At 41.7% G+C, this 7,570-nt stretch overlaps 1 long non-coding RNA gene across 1 annotated transcript; it reads right to left on the bottom strand.

The window, feature by feature from the left end:
* Positions 1-1,071: 1,071 nt before the first annotated feature.
* On the bottom strand, positions 1,072-4,198 carry LOC149977404 (uncharacterized). The gene is made up of 2 exons (XR_016486497.1): positions 3,992-4,198; positions 1,072-1,806 (listed from the first exon to the last, which is right to left on the bottom strand). It is a non-coding gene; the product is annotated as an uncharacterized LOC149977404 (long non-coding RNA).
* Between the last annotated feature and the right edge of the window lie 3,372 nt (positions 4,199-7,570).

Genomic DNA, 7,570 nt, shown 5'->3' with positions numbered 1-7,570 from the left:
CCCACAGAAGGTTCTGGTGAATTGTATCCTATATTGTATGCTAGTGATTACCCTAAAACCTTGTCAACTTGATATAATGATTTGACATGCCATGTTGACCCTCACTCTGTGTTGTGTAGGGGCCTACATTGGGGTACAACGTATTCAAGTCTGCCCATGTATGCAACGGCCACTAGGTGGCATAGCAAACCTATGGGTATTATTGTAAATCTGCAAACCGCGAAGAAACGATTCAACATAGGCCTATTTGATTGGATATGAATAAATGCTTTTGACAAATACAATTTCCACATCTCTTCCAATTTTTCGAGATGAAGTCTACATTTAAATCTGAATCATATGTTCAGATTCTGACTCAAATGATCCTAGTTGAAAACAGAAATAGGCTATGGGTTGAATGGACGGTTAAATATGCAGGCCTAAGGATTAGCCTACGTACCCCATGTATAGGAGGCTACAGATTGGGGTTGATCGTTACATTAGGCTATGTTGTCACTGCTTGCAAATGTCATTACACGTAAACCTCACAAGGAGACAAGAAGGCTACTATTTTTAAGTGAAATGTAGAACTGTGTGGCTGTAACTGTGTATGTGCCTTCTTGTGGCGTGTGTGTTTGTGTGCATATTTATGTGAGTCCTGATGTGCGTGTATATGTATGCGTGGGTCTGCATGTAGGCTGTGTGCCTTTGTTTGATAAATCCGTCTGTGCCCTGCTTTCGTGTAGGCCTATTCAATATAATAGCTTACTGTATATTTCGTGTATAATAATATTATTCTGACGCGTTCGCGTATAGCGCAGGCCTACTAAAACAAAATGGGCTGCTCTTGGTTTCAGCACCAGTGGTGGTGGACAGCGCCTTGAGAGCGGATCGTGTGTAAGCAAGGCCTCTACCTCAACCAAAGGTCCTTCATTTACACTCGACCACAGGGCACATTTACAACATCCTCCCACATATTTTAACATGTTTAAGCTGCATATGTTTTAGCTGCAATAGACAATGTTGAATATCGACAGCGTAGGCTACATGCATTTGAAATGACATCAGTTATCATAACTTGAAGACATGAGCTGGTAGTATTGGGTGCTTTATTTACTCTGAAAAAAAGAAAACGATACAACATAGACTACAGGGGAATTTGCAGACAACAATTGCAGACACAAACCTTTTCCGTTATCGCTTTAGTATGTCGTTTTAGTGAAAGCTGTGTGCGCTCGCGTAGATGACAGCAGGCTCCGCTCTTGGCATTCACCGCGTGCCTTAATTGTAAGACATTAAATCAAGGTCCGCTGTGAACACGGAGAACTAGAACCTCAGAAGACTCAGTGTGTGTGTGTGTGCTACATTTTGCCATATCCACCCATAACATTCCTTATTTGCCATTTCTGCCCCTAATATTCCTTGTTCAATATAGACTAACCAACACCCGTTCCTTCAGACCTTCAGTGCGAATAGTTATGTGGCGATGTCAGTGTGCTTTGAAGTTGGAGTGGCATTCTGGAATGGAAGGTTACATAGCTGCTGATAAATGTAGGCTATATACATTACACCACCATGACAATTTAATGTAATTTGATAGAAAAAAAAACTATTAAAAATGGAACTACGGCGGCCATTGAGCTTGGTGACACCCGTGCGCAATGGGTTAAAGTCGTCTCTAGCACTGTTTTTGGGGGCTAGATTCAAACTGATGGTTAGTCCGAATCCGTCTCCGGAGGCAAAAAGGGGGACGGGCCATTTGATCTTTTTCAAATGATGTCTGTTTTGGCAAAAACTTCAACCACGTCGTATTCCTCCATCAAACACCTACCAAAAAAAGAGAAGAAAACACCAAATGCGTCACAAACCTTAGAAAGTCAATCCTGCAATCCTGTACGGGAAAGAGAGAAAAGCCTACAAACAGGGGAAAAGTGTTCCTCTTACATTAAAAAAATAATCAAATAGAGATCCATAAAGGTCGCTTTCTGCTTGGAAAAATTGGACGGTACTTTACAAGAGAAAGCATAGCACCAGTCTACTCGCAGGTCAAGTAAAGAAAACAAAGAGATTCTGTAAAGCTAGAATGGGGCAATTCGAAAGCCTCAAACTGCCCTCCTCCTGCATTCCATCAACGCACCGTGGAACCGCATAAGGCAAAGGTATATAGGCTCCTCTCCTCACAAATCCATCTGGGACCGAGGACGAGCTGAGCTGAGTTGTACATGTCCGGTTTTCGATACCACTAAATGAGACTGATCTCCCTCAGCCCGGTCTTTTCCCCTCGCCGGCTGACTTCAGGATTAATGGCGCTCTAGCCAAACAAATAAGGCATCTGCCTTCTGCACCAGAGGGTTGCATGGGGGCGGTGACGTCACTGGGCAAACAGATGTTCTCTCTCTATAGCCAACGTCCCCAATCATCTTCCTATGCCCTTGAAACTAAGGAATAATCACTTCAATCTCAGTTTAAACCTAATCTCTCTGTTTCTTAGCTATTGTAATTACTCGACGCACCTTGTTAAAGTGTATAGTGATGGACATAGAACGAATAGAAAGAGGATTTTAAATCCTGTTTTGTCATGTCAATGCACAGCGATCTGTGTGAGTAGGCTAGTTTGATAATATTACTAGGTGAGTTAGGCTATTGGTTTAGCCTAAAGGTTTGAAGTTGACTGGCTATATAATCAGTTACGTAATGTTACACTAATTACGTAATGTTCTAATAATGGACACACGCGCGAGCGATTTTCTTTTTTCAATTGTGTCGAATTGTTTAATATGTGTGAGGCATTAGAACAATTTCGTTTAAGAATTTGTTTAGGTCCAATGCTGGACCCTATTCGCTGTCCGTGGTTTTGAAACCAGTTCAAAGCGAGAGTATGAAACGGATGTGTCTGTTCATGTCTTTGCATTCACTATGAAAACGATTTTACATTTTATATTTTAATAAGCAAGAGAATGTGCATTAATTAAATGAATTGTGCATAGTATCCATGTGCATATATAGAATAGAAAACGCCAGTGTTTATAGCGCATGATAAACGCGTTTGAAACTGCATGCCAATAGGCTATTGGATGTAATCTCAGGTCGTGTTGAATTCAGTCATTATATCCATCAATTTGCCTCATGAAAACAGTGCAAAATATACTGAAATGGAATTGATCAATTATTGAGTCAAGGCTACTACCCCACTACCTCCACTACTACTATTAGGACTAGCCTGTCTACTACAGCAACTAGGCTACTGCCTCAACAGTGCTGCTAAGCGCTCCAATAGGCTTTGGGAGCTATTTCTGCCTTGACACAGATTATATTCACTAATGTATATAAGTATAGGCTTGAACGCAGTTTGGATTCAGACGGCTATGATTATTGCACTGCATTACCCATTCAATATTTGGGATGGAGAAACAAAGGGAAACGCCATTTTAGATGGGGGGGGGGGGAATCCCCCCTCCCATATGAAAAATCTAAATGACACAGTCCTTTATGAACCGATATTTGGAATGTGTAACAAACCCGCTTGATAGTTTACCTTCCCGCTATCGGATAACCATTGAGAACTCAACCTAGTAGGTCCGTGCGCGGACCCATTGTCTCAAAGCGTCGCGCGACGAACAAACAGGTGCATAATGAGCATGCAGTCATTCCATCGTTTTTGTCCATTATGTAGACTAACTCTAGTCCATATATATGAGACCACTTGTGCAGTAACGTGTATAGTGATTATACTGGCTCTTTGTCAACCTTATTCATATCCATAATTACTAGAGGCATTTTTTTAACGCCCGCCATAACAATGGCAAGTGCAACGTCGGAGGCAAGTCCGTTATCTTTGAGTTTATTTGCTTTGTGCGAATCATGCCAACACCCCAACACCATATAGGCTAGTGAGTGTGCATGGTCAGTTTTTATGCTACACGTGGACACCACTTAACAAAGCACATTTCTTTCCTTCTCATTTATGATATCTAATACCGACCCAGTCGAAACATGGATACTTCATACTCACCCTCTCTCGCAGGCCAGACGGTCGGTCCCATGGTATTGTCGTGTATCCATTCGCTTTTTGTTTTCTTTCACATCATTGTGTGGTGTGATTCGTTTTGTTGTTAGCAAACGGCGTGTAGGCCTATTCCCGGTTATCTCGGTGTCATGATGGACAATCAGGGGACTCCGGCGGGCGAGTAGCGGATTCTACCAGTGTGAGCGATGCTCTGCAAAGCATGGCTCCCTTTTCCCCTTTTTTCAAAAGAGGGCAGGTCGTTCTGTGCATTACAATGAGTTAAATCCCCCCCCCCCCCCCCCTCTTTCTCTCTCCCACACACACATACACACATACACACACACTGTTGGAAATATCAGATGTCAATATAACATGAAAGGATTTTGTCAAGTTTGTTAGCCTATATATGCATTTTGTTTTTGTCGTGTTTATTTCTTTCACGATGTTAAATATAGCAGTGCACCAAATCCTAGCGGACTAGATTTGTGTCATCAACGATAATCTGAACCTAGGTTAGGAATGTGCGCAACAAAGGTACAGCATTGAATCGACGTCTCCGTGTGCCGGGTGCAATTTGTCATGTTTAATACCGTCTGTCCTGAGAGCTCCATTAGTACGTTGTAGTTCCACGCATTCTGCCTCTAGACCGCAGCTCAATCTCACTGAATCTGTTCCAATGAGATGGTGAGCCCTCAGACCGCACGTGATTCATGGGCCAGATATAAATGTCCATTTATTTCACGACCTTAAATAGGTAAAAATACATATTTACAACTCCGAACGATTTGAGATGTTAAAGCACATGTCGACCCAGTTTATCGGAATGTACATAACCTATACTCGAAGGTCTTCTAAGGTAGCCAATTGGACATCAATGGGAGCCGTATTCACCCAGGAGCATTTATTTACATGGGAAGCATTCTTCTTATATTTGTAGAACATTATAATGCTGCATAGGCCTTCATTTGCTGTGAAAACGCAATGCGTTGCACCCTTTTACAAGCATAGATGTCATGAATATTCTGGCGCGTGTAGTTCTCATGCGGAAAGTGAGGCCAACGGCAGCTATCCTAATTAGGTCAAATTAGATAAGGTGTATGCAGCTCCTACAGTACCATCAAATATAGCAACAATTCTGCTTTATAAAACACTGGGTTTTTGAAAAAATTTCAAATATTAATATTGTAGACCCCAAGGCAAGTAAAATGTGAGGGAAGTCTATAGGCGACTAGTTCTCCAAACGAGTCATCAGTCCAAATCTTGATATGAAAAACGGAGTGACGTTAATATCAGTCACGTTATGGATGGTAGCTTCTCGTACAGGCCTGCATATTTTGGTTGAACAAATTTGAGAGTGTAAAAAAAATGCATTAGGTCTATACAAGAGCTATTTAATATTCAATTAATAATTAATTTAAGTGCCACCCCTGTGTTCGGTGCTACTGGTTTGTATTCCCTTCACTTCCTGCCGAGATCGACTCAGGGGCAAAATATCCAGTGGAAACACAACCCAGTATGGATCCCCACACTTGGCCCCATGGAAAGATGATGTCATTCTAGCCGGTCAAAACTCTAACGCTAATGGCTCAAGAAAACGACCCGAACACATAGCGAATCACACACACACATGCAAGGTGTTACTAAAAAAATATTTCACTAGATTTTTTGGGGGATATGATATGTTGCTATAGCCTGTGTCCACACACTTTCTCTGAATACAGAAGCTACTGCATGCTCGAAAACACGCTCTATTTCTCCCATTCTTCCCCTCTGTTCTCTTGACGCCGTGGATGGAGGCTGCAGGCATTCTCCTCTCCCTACGTGACATCTACCTCCCTGCTTGCCCTCTATAGAGGATACTATCTAGGGTACATGCTTGCCCTCTATAGAGGATACTATCTAGGGTACATGCTTGCCCTCTATTGAGGATACAATCTAGGCTACTGCACTCTATTACAGCGGGCCTTTAAACACACGATTGCTGTGAGAATTCAATTATCGTTAAGTGATGCCACATTAGCGGACAACATTATATATAACAAATATTAATATAATATCTGGAAGAGGCATTTTCTTCTAAAGTTTTAGTAGGCCTATTGATTCATCCACGTGCGAAAACACGTTGCAACAGTGGTATAGTGCTACATATCTGGATACAACTTTGGAGGGACATTTTAAAGCACTTTTTTCACTGTGAGGGGAGAGAAAGGGGGGAAAGGCTATTGTTCTCACTGAAACAATGGAAGCTGCGGGCGACGTGCAGCGGTGCGCGCAAGAATGTCGAGGCTCTGGGATGTGCGCGGGTCAGTGCCCGGGGTCTCCATCCCAAAGCCCTTTTCCCAGCGCGTCACAATGAACCTGCGCGAGGTCGGGACTCCGCGGGGTCACAGGCCATCCCCTATTGTCCCGCACTTCAAAACAGATAAACATGTATTAATCAAGGGCCGACCGGAGGGCCCCCTGTCTCACAGAGAAAACTAAACCTAGAGGGAGAGGTGGGGAGAGGGTAAGGGGGGGGGAGAGAGAAATGACTACCCCCTGCAGATGCAAATTCCACCATTACTTAGGCCAGAGGTGGGACATGTTAAAGTTTGAAATGTTGCCCAAGTCCAACAGTCGGTGTAGAGAAATGTGTGCGGACTGGTTTTCAATCGGAGGATGGAGATATTGCTATCTCTCAAGTAAGACTGAATTTGGAACCTTTAGTTTAGATTTTGTTCTAGTACATTTCGTTCAATTTTAGATTGGATTGTGTTGTGCAGAATATACTTTGGTCAAATCGGTGTGAGGTTGCAGTGCTCGGTTTAACTGGTATTGTTTGTGTAGCCTAGACTAGAAATCCAATGGGCGAAGGAAAAGTGGTGCTTTGCATTGTTACATTACCATAACTCACAAGTCATTCTTCATGAGCCAATACAAATTGACGGGATTGTTTACTAAATACTCGGGATTGTTTACTAAATACTCGAACATATTAGGCTACTTGAAAATACATTGATGTAAGTTGTGCATGTAAGCCATGTGCAGTTGAAAATTATCGCTACATATTCTGAGTGACTGAAAAAGCTATAGTATAGCCATTTTAGAATTATTCGTTATAACGTAAAAACAATAACACAAATGGCTGAATTAAATCGAAGTCCAGTGGTTTGACAATCGTTTGGTCCTTAAATGTATCTCTAAACGAAGAAACCTAGCTGTACTTTAATCACATTTTATCTAGCTAGCATATTGATGAATTATTTATTATTTTAGGAAAACGTTACTAATGGGTTATAAATGCACGCGCAGTAGGAATTTATACTTTTTTTTTAACTGTAAATACTTTTGTAGTAGGTTAATGCACGTCAATAGGCATGTAAATAGGTTCAAAACAAATCAAACTATTTAAAGTGGTTGTATCAGACTGGGAATATTCACATTAGATTTGAATCGATTCCAGACGAAAAATCTGGGAACATTTTCTGTAAATTGGCAACATTCAGACACTAACGTTACTCTCTCATGTGAACACAATGAGTGTGTTGTCTGACGTTGTAAAATGTAGTCTACGATAAAACTATCGAAATATCAAATAGTCTCTGT

Source organism: Oncorhynchus mykiss, chromosome 15 (genome assembly GCF_057628025.1).
Source record: "Oncorhynchus mykiss isolate SJ-2025 chromosome 15, ASM5762802v1, whole genome shotgun sequence".
Classification (NCBI taxonomy): domain Eukaryota; kingdom Metazoa; phylum Chordata; class Actinopteri; order Salmoniformes; family Salmonidae; genus Oncorhynchus; species Oncorhynchus mykiss.
This window is presented reverse-complemented; position numbering and strand designations above follow the sequence as displayed.